At 43.7% G+C, this 14,812-nt stretch overlaps 1 non-coding gene across 1 annotated transcript; it reads left to right on the plus strand.

The window, feature by feature from the left end:
* Nucleotides 1-11,426: 11,426 nt before the first annotated feature.
* trnal-cag (transfer RNA leucine (anticodon CAG)) lies at nt 11,427-11,509 on the plus strand. Its single transcript has one exon. It is a non-coding gene; the product is annotated as a tRNA-Leu (tRNA).
* Nucleotides 11,510-14,812: the final 3,303 nt, after the last annotated feature.

Raw genomic sequence — 14,812 nt, forward strand, 5'->3', positions numbered from 1 at the left:
AGCATTTGTTGCCCATTCCTAATTGCCCTCGAGAAGGTGGTGGTGAGCTGCCTTCTTGAACCGATGCAGTCCATGTGAGGTAGGTACACCCACAGTGCTGTTAGGAAGAGAGGTCCAGGATTTTGAACCAGCGACAGTGAAGGAATGGCGATATAGTTCCAAGTCAGGATGGTGTTCCCATGCATCAGCAGCTCTTGTCCTTCTAGGTGGTAGAGATCACGGGTTTGGAAGGTGCTGTCTAAGAAGCCTTGGTACGTTGCTGCAGTGCATCTTGTAGATGGTACGCACTGCTGCCACTGTGTGTCAGTGGTGGAGGGAGCGAATGTTGAAGGTGATCGATGGGGTGCCAATCAAGTGGGCTGCTTTGTCCTGGATGGTGTCAAGCTTCTTGAGTGTCGTTGGAGCTGCACCCATCCAGACATGTAGAGAGTATTCCATCACACTCCTGACTTGTGCCTTGTAGATGGTGGACAAGCTTTGGGGAGTCAGGAGGTGAGTTTCTCGCCGCAGGATTCCGAGCCTCTGATCTGCTCTTGTAGCCACGGTATTTATATGGCTACTCCAGTTCCGTTTCTGGTCAATGGTAGCCCCTAGGATGTTGATAGTGGGGGATTCAGCGATGGTAATGCCACTGAATGTCAAGGGGAGATGGTTAGATTCTCTGTTGTCTGAGATAGTTACTGCCTGGCACTTGTGTGGCGCGAATGTTACTTGCCACTTATCAGCCCAAGTCTGGATATTGTCCCGGTGTTGCTGCATTTCTACGCAGACTGCTTCAGCATCTGAGGAGTCACAAATGGTGCTGAACATTGTGCAATCATCAGCGAACATCCCTACTTCTGATCTTATGATTGAAGGAATGTCATTGATGAAGCAGCTAAAGGTGGTTGGGCCTCGGACACTACCCTGAGGAACTCCTGCAGTGATGTCCTGGGACTGAGATGATTGACCTCCAACAACCACAACCATCTTTCTTTGCACTAGGTATGACTCCAGCCAACGGAGGGTTTTGCCCCTGATTCCTATTGACCTCAGTTTTGCTGGGCTCCTTGATGCCATACTCGGTAAAATGCTGCCTTAATGTCAACGGCAGTCACTCTCACCTGTTGAGTTCAGCTCTCTTGTCCATGTTTGAACCAAGGCTGAAATGGAATCAGGAGCTGAGTGGTCCTGGCTGAACCCAAAGTGAGCGTAAGTGAGCAGGTTATTGCTAAGCAAGTGCTGCTTGATAGCACTGTCGCCGATACCGTCCATCACTTTACTGATGATTGAGAGCAGATTGATGGGGCAGTAATTGACCGGGTTGGATGTGTCCTGCTCTTTGTTTACAGGACATACCTGGACAATTTTCCACATTGCAGGGTAGATGCCAGTAGCTGTACTGGAAGAGTTTGGCTAGGGGCGCGGCAAGTTCTGGAGCACGGGTCTTCAGTACTATTGCTGGAATGTTGTCAGGGCTCATAGCCTTTGCAGTATCCAGTGCCTTCAGTCATTTCTTGATATCACGTGGAGTGAATCGAATTGGCTGAAGACTGGCATCTGCGATGCTGGGGACTGCAGGAGGAGGCCAAGATGGATCATCCACTCGGCACTTCTGGGTGAAAATCGTTGCAAGTGCTTCAGCCTTATCTTCTGAATTGTTGTGCTGGGCTCCCCCATCATTGAGGATGGGGATATTTGTGGATCAACCTCTTCCAGTTAGTTCCGAAGAAGGGTCACTGACCCGAAACGTTAACTCTGCTTCTCTTTCCACAGATGCTGCCAGACCTGCTGAGTGATTCCAGCATTTCTTGTTTTTGTTTTCTTCCAGTTAGTTGTTTAATTGTCCACCACCATTCACGACTGGATGTACAGGACTGCAGAGCTTAGATCCGATCATTTGGTTGTAGGATCGTTTAGCTCTGTCTATTGCATGCTGCTTATGCTGTTTGGCATGCAAGTAGTCCTGGGTTGCAGCTTCATCAGGTTGACATATCATTTTGAGGTATGGCCTGGTGCTCATGGCATGCCCTCCTGCGACTCTTCATTGAACCAGGGTTGATCCCTTGGCTTGATACTAATGGTAGAGTGGGGGATATTCTGCACCATAAGGTTACAGATTATGGTTGAGTACAATTCTGCTGCTGCTGATGGTCCACAGCACCTAATGATTGTCTAGTTTTGCGTTGCTAGATCTGTTCGAAATCGATCCCATTTAGCACAGTGGTAGTGCCACAAAACACAATGGAGTGTATCTTCAAATGTGAAGATGGGACTTCATCTCCACAAGGACTGTGCAGTGGCCACTCCTACCAATACCGTCATGGACAGACGTATCTGCGACAGGCAGATTGGTGAGGATGAGGTCAAGTATGTTTTTCCCTGTTGTTGGTTCCCTCACCACCTGCCACAGACCCAGTCTAGTAGCTATGTTCTTTAGGACATGGCCAGCTCTGTCAGTAGTGGTGCTACCAAGCCACTCTTGGTGATGGACATTGAAGTCTCTCAGAGTACATTCTGTGCCCTTGCTACCCTCAGTGCTTCTTCCAAGTACTGTTCAACATGAAGGAGTACTGATTCATCAGCTGAGGGAGGTGTAATCAGCAGGAGGTTCCCTTACCCACGTTTTACCTGATGCGATGAGACTTCATGGGGTCCGGAGTCGATGTTGAGGACTCCTAGGGCAATTTCCTCCCGACTGTATACCACTGTGCCGCCACCTCCACTGGGTCTGTCCTGCCTGTGGGACAGCACATATCCAGGGATGGTGATGGTGGCGTCTGCGACATTGTCTGTAAGGTATGATTCCGTGAGTATGACTATGTCAGGCTGTTGCTTGACTAGTCTGTGGGACAGCTCTCCCTACTTTGGCACAAGCCCCCAGATGTTAGTAAGGAGGACTTTGCAGGGTCGACTGGGCTGGGCTTGCCATTGTCGTTTCTGGTGCCTAGTTCGAAGCCGGGTGGTCCGTCCGGTTTCATTCCTTATTGACTTTTGTAGCGGTTTGATACAACTGAGTGGCTTCCTCGGCCATTTCAGAGGGCATTTAAGAGTCAACCACATTGCTGTGGATCTGGAGTCACATGTAGGGCAGACCAGGTAAGGACGGCTGATTTCCTTCCCTAAAGGACATTAGTGAAACAGATGAGTTTTTACAACAATCGACAATGGTTTCATGGCCATCACTCAACTAGCTTTTAATTCCAGAATTTTATTAATTGAATTCAAATTCCACCTTCTGCCGTGGTGGGATTGTGACTTCATTGCTCAGAGGCTATATGAGGCTCAGTCATTGATGAATATTTATGATGGGAATGAGTCCCTGCTGGATATTTTCCATCAATCTTGCTGCAGTAGTGATCGTTTTCTTTGTAGGAAACATCATGTTTGGCTTTCTAAAAGGTAAATACAATGTTAGTATCCTTTTTAATCTGGAGGGACCACATTCTTGTTAAAGTCTGATTTATTTCTTTTCAGATTCGAGGATTGGGATGTACTGTGAAGAAACATCAGGAATAATTTGTTGTAAATGGGAATATAGCTTCAGCTGCACATAGGCTGTGTTATTGAAAAACCTAGGTATTCAAAATATGCAGTAGACTAATGTCAAACAAGTTGTAATCTTCTTGTTGCAAGGCAAAGAGCCCAAATTCCCATCATATTCACATTATCTATTTCATTTTAGGAATTGGATCTGTTTGTCAGTACTGTTTATCTATACATTACAACACTGCTTCGTGATTGCAGATCTATACAGGAATCACTAGCACTAGTATACTCAAAGTCTTTATTTTGTGTCTTCTGAAGAATTCTGGTTTTACCTGACCGAGCCTGCTTTTATTTTTCTCTTTCATTGAAGTCCCAGGAGGAAAGGCAGATTCAGTTCTGATGAAAGGTCATTGACCTGAACGTTAACTCTGTTTTTCCCTCCACAGATGTTGTCTAACCTGCTGAGTATTTCCAGCATTTTCTGTTATTATTTCTGATTTCACATTGCATCCACAGTATTTTGCTTTTGTCAGGCAGATTTGTGTTCATCTGTAGAGCTTGACAAAACTTTATGGTGTGATTTCAATTCAGTTTTAAAAATGAAATTGCAGAGGTGACCTCAGACCTTAAAGATCTTATTACGTGTTGAATCTACCCATGATTCAGAACATATGCTGCTGTTACCTTACGCCATTGATGGAGTGGCAAAAATAGAAAGAAGGGTAGTGACACAAAACTACCCTGACAGGTCTCAAAAAGGGACTGGACAAGTTCCTGTCTGGGTTATTAGATACAGAGACACATTAAGGCAATCTTATGGGAAGTTGGATAGGTAGGTTAAATGACAAATGGCAGATTCCTGTCTCAAAAATATGTTCCTACCTTACTGACAGGGTATTTCCTCACTCCTGATTGCAACTTACAGTGTTTCAAGAAAAAAATTGCTTTGTTTAAACTAAGAAAAATAAATTGGCTACCTTTGTGTCACCTTCAGTTAGCTGCTGAAAACAGCAGTGCAATCTTATCTATGAGAAAAGCAATAGTGACTCTTTTTATTGTCCATCTTATAAACTTGGTTTCTACAAGTTTAAGGGCAACTCCATTAGCCACTTGCTACAGATAGCAACTCCAAATTTAAACATTGCTGATGAGTAATTCAAATAAGCTGGCACTCATGAGGTGGGAAGCTCCATGCCTCAATAACTGTTTAAATATGAAGTGGTTCACTGCCTAGATGGCAATACTTTCCTTGAGCTAACAACTGAGCTACTGAGACACTCAGACCTGCTCTGAACAGGCCACTGATTGGTTTTAGATTAGATTAGATTAGATTAGATTAGAGATACAGCACTGAAACAGGCCCTTCGGCCCACCGAGTCTGTGCCGACCAGCAACCACCCATTTATACTAATCCTACACTAATCCCATATTCCTACCAAACATCCCCATCTGTCCCTATATTTCCCTACCACCTACCTATACTGGTGACAATTTATAATGGCCAATTTACCTACCAACCTGCAAGTCTTTTGGCTTGTGGGAGGAAACCGGAGCACCCGGAGAAAACCCACGCAGACACAGGGAGAACTTGCAAACTCCACACAGGCAGTGCCCAGAATCGAACCCGGGTCCCTGGAGCTGTGAGGCTGCAGTGCTAACCACTGCGCCACTGTGCCGCCCTGTTTTGATCTGTTCAGAACTTTCCCAACCATGGAAATATAGGACTTAAAAAAATTATAGTTATTCATGGCTTCAAAACATGTGTGCAACTGTTTTACAGTGGATCTGGCTGGGGTAGAATCTGTCCTTAATATAAATGGAACAGTTGCTACTCCAAAGAGAGCAGCAGCCATTTTTAAAATTGGTTCTGTATTCTAAATGTAGCATCAAACATTTGGCCTAAATGCTTTTATGTGATGGACCAGACACAACTGCATCTTACTTCTTCTGCTTCAATTTTCATGACCCCTATTTGTCACATAGATGAGGATTCTTAACCAATAAGCAGAAAATACAGCAATGCCATTGTAAGTAGTTCTCATCTTTAAGCTCTGTGCTGCTGATATGAGTCCATAGAATTCGGGATGCACAGTATTCCAATATTAAACCAGTCATGAGTATGTCTTCCTTTGTTCATTAATATTCATATTGGTGAATGCAAAGTGGGGAAATCTCTCTGTCTCTTAACAATTATGATACACAAGAAGTATATTGGTTATCCTGATAGAGGTAGTTTATCATGTAAACGTACAGATAAATCATGCAGATACCATTGTGGCTTTCAATAGGGAATTGAATAAGCACCTGAAAAGAAAAAAAAATGCAGGGCTACATAGAAAGATTGGGTTAGTGGGACTAGCTGGGTTACTCTTGTAGAGAACTGGGACAGGCACAACTGGGCGAATGGTCTCCTTCTGTGCTGTGACTATTCTATGATACGATAAATTCTGTGAGTTCCACCTAACTTACCCATTCAAATCAAGTTAACTAGTATAGACTTTCCCCAATAACGAACTTTGGAGTGGTATTCCATTCATTAGTAATTCTCATGCCGACTTATTGCCACACAATCTAGTTATAATGGTACAATTTGGCTATATTTATAATAGTTCATATTTTCTGATTAAATGGCAGTTAAAGTTTTACACTGGACTAAGATTGTCAGTTTAGTTAATTATTAGGGTCAGCAGATCCAATTAAGTTCAATCACTCTGCAAATTCCATAGCTGGAGATATAAGCTACACTTAGAGCATAGGTTGAAATTTCTTTGGGCTGAGAGCGTAATTAAAATGGCATGCATGGTTGTTGGAGGTCAATATGTTTTGCAGTATGGTAAGAACAATGTACAGAAAAACTTCAGCCCCACAGAACCTGGGGGTTAAATTAGATAACCTTCAAAAAGGGGAATGGGGATTGCAGTATGCGATTACTCCATGTAGGTTTGTTGCAATGCAGGCAGCACATTAAATTTGTGCTTCCCGCTGGTTTAAATGATTTATGTGTACAGCCACTGCTTCCTGTGCTGTTCATTGGCTGCATGCACTGGCAGGAGATTGGATACCATGAGTGTCTAAGACTATTTAAAGGCAGCTTGCGCCTCTTTATGGAGAGCTGTCTTAAAGAGTGGTGTGGGTTTCGATTCATGGGGCATTGGCATCAGTACTCAGGGAAGAGGGAGCTATTCTGTTGGGTTGGGCTCTATTTAAACTGGGCTGGGAGCAGTGTTGTGGCAAACCATATAACTAGGGCCGTGGACAGGGCTTTAAAACTAATGGGAGGTGGGGGGCGGGGTTGGGAGGGTTTTGGTGAAGGGAAATTTAGAAATCCAAAGAGAAAAGTTGAGGCAATGGAACAGTGTAACGACGTGGCGGCACAGTGGCGCAATGGTTAGCACCACAGCCTCACAGCTCCAGCGACCCGGGTTCAGTTCTGGGTACTGCCTGTGTGGAGTTTGCAAGTTCTCCCTGTGACTGTGTGGGTTTCCGCCGGGTGCTCCAGTTTCCTCCCACAGCCAAAGACTTGCAGGTTGATAGGTAAATTGGCCATTGTAAATTGCTCCTAGTGTAGGTAGGTGGTAGGAGAATTGAGGGAAGGTGGGGATGTGGTAGGGAATATGGGATTAATGTAGGATTAATATAAATGGGTGGTTGATGGTTGGTACAGACTCAGTGGGCTAAAGGGCCTGTTTCAGTGCTGTATCTCTCTATGACTCTATAACAAACAGAGTGGGATAGGAAGGAACAGAGAATAATTGTGCATCAGTGAATGAGGTCAAATCAGGGAATAGTAGTTAAAAAAATGCAATTAAAGGTTCTTTATCTGAATGTGCAAAGCACATCCAAGATAGATGAACTAGTGGCAAAAATACTTAAATGGTTTAAATCTAATCGCCATGACAGAGACATAGTTACAAGGTGATCAAGGTTGGGAAATAAATATCCCAGGGTACACAATATCTTGAAAAGACGGACAGACTGGCAAAGAAGGACGGGTAACCCTGACAGTAAAGGATGACATTAGGGAATTAGTGAGAAAGGACCTTGGTTCAGAAGAACATGAAATAGAATCCAGTATGTAGAAATTAGGAATAGCAACAGTCAGAAAATCTGGTGGGAGTAGTTTATAGGCCCCCTAACAGTAGTTATACTGTTGGACAGAGCATTAAAAAAGGAATTATTGGAGATTTTAACAAAGGCAATGTAATAATGTTGGGAACTTTAATCTTTATATAGACAAGGACAGTAAAATTGGCAAAGGTCATTTGAAAGATGAGTTGTAGAATGTTTTCATGACAGTTTCCTGGAGCAAAATGTTGTGGAACTGACTAGTGATAAAGCTATTTTAGATTTAGTATTGTGTAATAAGGCAGGGTTAATTAGCATTGTCATAGTAAAAGATCTGCTGGGAAATAGTGATCATAATACCATTGAATTCCATATCAAGTTTGAAAGCGACATTCGCCAATTACTAACGAGAATCTTAAACTTAAACAAAACCAATTACATAGGAATGAGAAGAGAGCTGACTGAGGTTGATTGGGTAAATAGACTAAAAGGAATGGCAGTAAATAAACAGTGGGAAACATTTAAAGAAACAATTCAAAATGTTCAACAAAATTCATTCCATTGAAAAATAAAAACTGAGCAAGAAAGATCCATTTGTGACTTACATTCCAGAAATAGAGGGTAACCGAGGGGCTAAAAAGGGTGAGGAAATTCAGGTAATTAATATCAGTAGGGAAAAGGTATTGGAGAAACTTAAGGGACTAAACTCTGACAAATCCCCAGGACCTGGCCTACATCCGAGGGTTCTAAAAGAGATAGCTGCAGAGATAGTGGATGCACTGGCGATGATTTTCCAAAATTCCTTAGATTCAGGAAGGGACCCTTCAAATTGGAAGTTGGCAAATGTAACACCGCCAGTCAAGAAAGGAGGGAGCAAGAAAACAGGGAACTACAGGCCAGTTAGCCTGACATCAGTCATTGGGAAAATGCAGAAATTTATTATTAAGGAAGTCTTAACAATCCACTTAGAAAAGCACAGTATGATTAGAACAAGTCAACACGGTTTTACAAAAGGGAAATCTTGTTTGACAAATTTACTAGAGTTTTTTGAGGATGTAACTAACAAGGTAGATAAAGGGGAACCAGTAGATGCAGTATACCTTGATTTCCAAAAGGCATTTGTTAAGGTACTATACAAAAAATAATGGGCAAGATAAGGGCTTGTGGAGTTGGGGGTAATATATTAGCATGGATGGAGGATTGGTTAACGGCTGGGAAGCAAAGAGTGGGAATAAATGGGGCCTTTTTAACTTGGCAGGCAGTGACTAGTGGAGTGCGGCAAGGATCAGTGCTGGAGCTTCAGCTATTTACAATCTATGTTAATGACTTGGACAAAGAGACAGAGAATAATATATCTAAGTTTGCTGATGATACAAAGCTGGGTGAAAAGGTAAGCTGTGGCGAAGACACAGAGAGGCTGCAAAGAGGAACAGATTAAGTGAGTGGGCAACTGGGTGGCTCGTTTTTCAAATGGTGCAGACACGATGGGCTAAGTGGCCTCTTTCTGTGCCATAAACTTTTTATGATTCTATGTGCACAATAGCCAGAGTGGTGGGAAAGGATAATGCAGGAAACAGCTACTCGAAGGGCATGGTCGTACACTAGTTCTGTTGCAGAGGACTCCGATGAGGATTTTGATGGGCTAGGCTACAGAAGAAGGCTGATGGGTGTACACAAATGTTTGGTGCATTGGAAAGCCTGTCAGAATGTTTGCACACCATGTCAAGGAGCATGAAGTCCAGCACCAACTTGGTATAAGGCTTTGTGCAGTACTTGGAGCCCATTCTTCCCATGGGTGGCCGCCTCCATCAGCAGACCTGTGGAACCCACCGTAATGCAGCAACTGATGGCTAATGTCACAGCTTCCACTACAGCACAAACAGCTTCTATCAAAGGCCTGAGGCGACAGTGGAAGCTCAGACTGCTTCCATTTGCACTCTGGATACCAATGTTCAAAGAGGTTTCCAGGGATCACAAGAGTCCAGCGATCTGTTCTCCAACAAATCAGTAGAATTGCTGAGGCACTGTCTCCGGAGAGTGGCCATACCTCCATGTACTGTCATGTACATGTGCTCTCTCAGGATGACAGCATTTCTGCTTCCACAATTGCCACTGTACCAGTGCACTTGCTGTTACCTGTCAGCCAGCCAGCTCAAACTGCTGCCGCCCTTGCCGAGATGGTGCAGTCTGAAGCTGGGCCTTCAAGGCCCCCAGAGCTGGTTGAGGTTGTACACCAAGGCCATGTGCTGTCTCCAATTGAAAGTCAGCAGGCTTCCACCAGCCATGTTGCAGCCACTGGGGAAGCACCTGATGGGAGCACGAGGACAGGCAAAGATACATGGAAGACAGGCACTAAGTGAATGCACAATGGTGATATGCATGATTTAACCAGTGAGTTTATAAAATCAAAAATAGAACTTGAATGTGCATTGTCTGATGGTTATTTCTGTGTTGTCGGAAAGAGGACAATATCATGGTCAGTGAGAGAGGAAAGATAAAGGGTATGGGACTGTTGCTGAATGGAGAATTGTGGTTGAGATTACTGGTGTCGTTCATGAATTATTTGATCAGGTAGAGCTTGGCAGAAAGGGACTTTCTATATTGTAGCTTTCCTTCCTCCTCCAGTTCCGCCGCTCCCCCCATCCTCCTCATCATCATCTTTCTGGTACTCCTGCTCCTCAGCTTCTTGCCAGATAGGTGGCGACAATGGCTGTTGCATCATAATGGCCAGGTTGTGCAGCATGCTGTATATTACCACAAATCTTGATACCCGCTCAGCTGAGTACTGCAGAACAGTCCAGGCAGTGGAAGTATTGCTTGAGGATGCCAATGGTATGCTCTATAATGTTGTTTGTGGCAGCATGTTTCACATCATAGGCCTGCTATGCACATGTGCACAGGTTTTGGGAAACATTTTCATATTATACCCTCTTACCAGAAATAAGCTGGAAGATTAAGCACAAGTTTTCACTGATTGCAGGCTTTCCCATGATAGAGTTCCATTGACTACACATACATTGCCTTGAATGGCCTCAAGTGAACCTCGCCATTTTCATGAATTGAAAGATAATTCACTTCCTCAATGTGCAGCTGGTGTGAGACCCCAGGCAGTGCATTATGCAGCTGAATGCCTATTATCCTGGCAGCTGTGATGATACCTTCATCTGCAGCAGTCCTCTGTGGCACCTGTATTTGACCCACCATGGCAAATCAAAGGCTCGCTATTGGGTCACAAGGGTTCTCCACTCATGAGATGGCTTATTTATAAAAAGGATTTAGAGGCAATGGAAGAAGTATAAAAAGATTTTCAAGGATGATACCAGAACTGAGAGATTATACCTATTCGGGAAAATTGAGCAGACTGGGGCTCCTTTCTCTGGAAAAGAGAAAGCTGAAGGGTTAGATTGGGTAGATGTAGAGAAGATATTTCCATTTGTGGGTGAGTCCAAAACTAGGGCCATAAATATAAGATTGTCACTAATAGATCCAATAGGGAATTCAAGAGAAATTTCTTTACCCGGAGAGTGGTTAGAATGTGGAACTTGCTATGAAGGAATGGTTCAGGCAAGTGGCTTAGATGCATTTAAGAGTAAGCTGGATTAAAAACATGAGGGAGAAATGAATAGAAGGATATGTTGATAGGGTTAGATGAAGTAGGATGGGAGTAAGTTTGTGAGGAGCATAAACACTGACATAGACCAGTTGGGTCAAAAGGCCTGTTTCTGCACTGTACATTCTATGTAATTCTATGTTGCTCTATGTTCAACAGCAGCCTGGAAGGAGCCAGAGGCTTAAAAGTTAAGAGTCAGTATCACCTTGACATCCACAGCCAATGCTTTGAGGTTACAATATTGGCTGCAACTGTTGCAAGATTTCAAGATTTCAAGATTGTAGTCAGGATGGCCAAGCAGTCTAAGGCGCTGCGTTCAGGTCGCAGTCTCTTTTGGAGACGTGGGTTTGAATCCCACTTCTGACAAGTTGTCTTTATGGGGAGGCAGTGGCATACTTGTATTGTCACTGGACTAGTAACCCAGAGACCCAGGTATTGCTCTGGGGACATGGGTTCGAATCCCACCACAGCAGAAGGTGGAATTTGAATTCAATTAATAAATTTGGAATTTAAAGCTAGTCTAATGATGGCCATGAAACCATTGTCGATTGTTGTAAAAACCCATCTGGTTCACTAATGTCCTTACCTGGTCTGGCTTACATGTGACTCCAGATCCACAGCAATGTGGTTGACTCTTACATGCCCTAGAAATGGCCTAGCAAGCCACTCAGCTCAAGGGCAATTAGGGGTGGACAATAAATGCTGGCCCGGCCTGCAATGCCCACATCCCATGAAAGAATAACATTTAATAAATCACTCATGACCTCTCTTGTGAAGCATAGACATCTAAAGCATTGGTCCTCAGTGATGTTGTGGTATGAAAATTTCTCCTTGAAGACTATCACTGGATATGGTCTTCTACTTCTCCCCTTCTTCTCTTCTCATCCTCCCTCTTCCAGCAGCTTATCCTCTCTTCATGGCCTCTTCTCATTCTCCCAGCCATGCTAATTCCCAGAGGAAGTTCTACCAGCCCCCCCCCCATGTCTGGAAGCAACATATTTCAGCACAATTTTAAATAACCAAAAAACCATGTCAGCACTAGCCAGATCCCTCCCTGGACTATTCATATTTTTGCCAAGTGTAGGAAAGCTCCAAAAATACATACAATTGCATCAGCAGCCAGAAGAAATAATCCAGCAATGAGCCTGTAAGTAGTTCAAGATCCCTTTTAAATAGTACTGCTGGGGTTCCTTCAATCCGTTTAAAGCCGAGTTCATCTTTGCGAGATTAAGAAAGGGTGTAGGCTGGAGTGTGGAGCTCCAAATGGCAGCACTTCCATTAAATCAGCGTTGCACCCTGATTTGCATTACCATCTTGCTGCTTCACTGCTGGTGATCATTAGACTTGCACGTGTGCGAGCCTCTTTATAAAGATGGTGCCCTGCACACCTCTAATTAGAAGTGTGTGCGTGCATCTTGGACCCACTTTTCATCTTTACGTGGCTACATAAGATCTAAAAAATGGGGACTATGTAGCCCAATTTAGCTCCCATTAACTTTACATTGGTGTTGGAAAACCGGAAGGTTGAAAATCATTCCTTGCTATCTCACAGAAAAGCGTCAGTGGAAGTATGTGAATAATGCTATACTGATGCATGTGGCAGTATCATAGATCAATATAGATTACTGCTGAACAGATTGATGCTTGCTGCCTCATGTGCTACAAACTCTCTCTTGACAAAACGAAAGCAAAAGGTGCATGTGTTATGCCCAACACTGTACTTTTTTGTTTAAGTAATGGGTTAAGCCTGGGCAAAGTGTTGATAATTAAAATAATCATCACAACAATGTGACCGTCACTATGTGCTGCTAGATGCCTAAGCGTAGGCAGCTGACGTTACTCCTCCTAATTGATACACATTGACGTTACCATGTATTCCTGCACACACACAACATTCTTCAGGCCTACATAAGAAATGCCTGCATAGCCAAGAATCAGTTATTTTAACAGAGCTGCTTGGAGCGTGTAAGAATTTGATGATTTAAGAGAATTGCTGGAGTTAAAAATGACCAAATATCAAAGGCTGAAATGAAACTAGAATATATTCAAGATGCACCTACTTTCTGTCTACAAATCTGGCTGCCACTTGCTATGTTTTATTTTGTCACACATCAGTGTTAACTTTTGTTTTTATTCATGGGATGTGGGCATCACTGGCAAGGCCAGTATTTATTGCCAATCTCTAATTGCCCTTGAGAAGCTTTCTTGAACTGAGTGGACTTGTGAGGCTATTTCAGAGGGTTAGGAGTAAACCATATTGCTATGGGTCTGGAGTCACATAGAGGCCAGACTGGGTAAGGAAAACAGGTTTCCTTCCCTACCGGACATTAATGAACAAGATGGCTTTGGACAACAATCCAGTAGTTTCATGGTCACCATTGTGGATACTAGTTTTTTATTCCAGATTTATTTACTTAATTTATTTTAAATTCCCTTTCTGCCATGGTGGGATTTGTACTCATGTTGCTGGATTCTGGATTACTAGACTGGTAACATAACCTCTATATTACAGCTCCCATTAACATGCCCAGAGTTTCCTTTTTTTATTCATTCACAGGTTGTGGGTGTCGCTGGCAAGGCCAGCATTTATTGCCCATCCCTAATTGCCCTTGAGAATGTGGCAATGCGCCACTTTCCTGAACCACTGCAGTCTATGTGATGAAGGGATCCCCACAGTCCTGTTAGTTAGGGGGCTCCAGGATTTTGGCACAGCGACAATGAAGGAACAGCGATATAGTTCCAAGTCAGGATGTTGTGTGACTTGGAGGGGAGTTTGCAGGTGGTGGTGTTCCCATATGCCTGATACCCTGGTCCTTCTAGGTGGTAGACGTCACAGGTATGGGAGGTGCCGTCGATTAGGAGTCTTGGCGAGTTGCTGCAGTACATCTTGCAGATAGTATACACTGTTGCCACTGTGTGCCGGTGGTGGAGGGACTGAATGTTGAAGGTGGTGGATGCAGTGCCAATCAAGTGGGCTGCTTTTTCTTGGATGGTGTTTTTAGTTTTTTGAGTGTTGTTGGAGCTGCACTCTTCCAGGCAAGTGGAGAGTATTCCATCACACTCCTGACTTGTGGCTTATAGATGGTGGAAATGCTCTGGGGGGGGGGTCAAGAGGTGAGTCACCTGTGGCAGAACACCCAGCCTCTGACTTGCTCTTGTAGCCATAGTGTTTATGTGGCAAGTTCAGTTAAGTTGCTGTTTAATGTTGGTGGTGGATTTGATGATGGTAATATCATTGGATGTCAAAGGAGGTGATTAAACTCTCTCTTGTTCCAGATGATCATTACCTGGCACCGATGAATATTACTTGCCACTTCTCAGTTTAAGCCTGAATGTTGTCCAAGTGGTGCTGCACTCAAGCAGGGATTACTTCATTATCTGAGGAATTACAAATGGAACTGAACACAGTGCAATCATTAGAATGTGCTAGGCAAGGGTCCAGCCAGGGGAAAGTTTTCCCTGTATTCCTATTGACTTTAATTTTACTAGGGAGCCTCGATGCTACACTCAGTCAAATGCTGCCTTAATTCTGAGGGCAGCAACTCTCACCTCACTTCTGAAATTCAGCCCTTTTGTCCATGTTTGACCCAAGACTTACTGAGGTCTGGCCAGTGGTCCTGGTCGAACAGAGCATCAATAAGCACGAAATTGGTAAGTAAGTGCTGCTTG

The sequence above is a fragment of the Heterodontus francisci genome, chromosome 3 (assembly GCF_036365525.1).
Source record: "Heterodontus francisci isolate sHetFra1 chromosome 3, sHetFra1.hap1, whole genome shotgun sequence".
Classification (NCBI taxonomy): Eukaryota; Metazoa; Chordata; class Chondrichthyes; order Heterodontiformes; family Heterodontidae; genus Heterodontus; species Heterodontus francisci.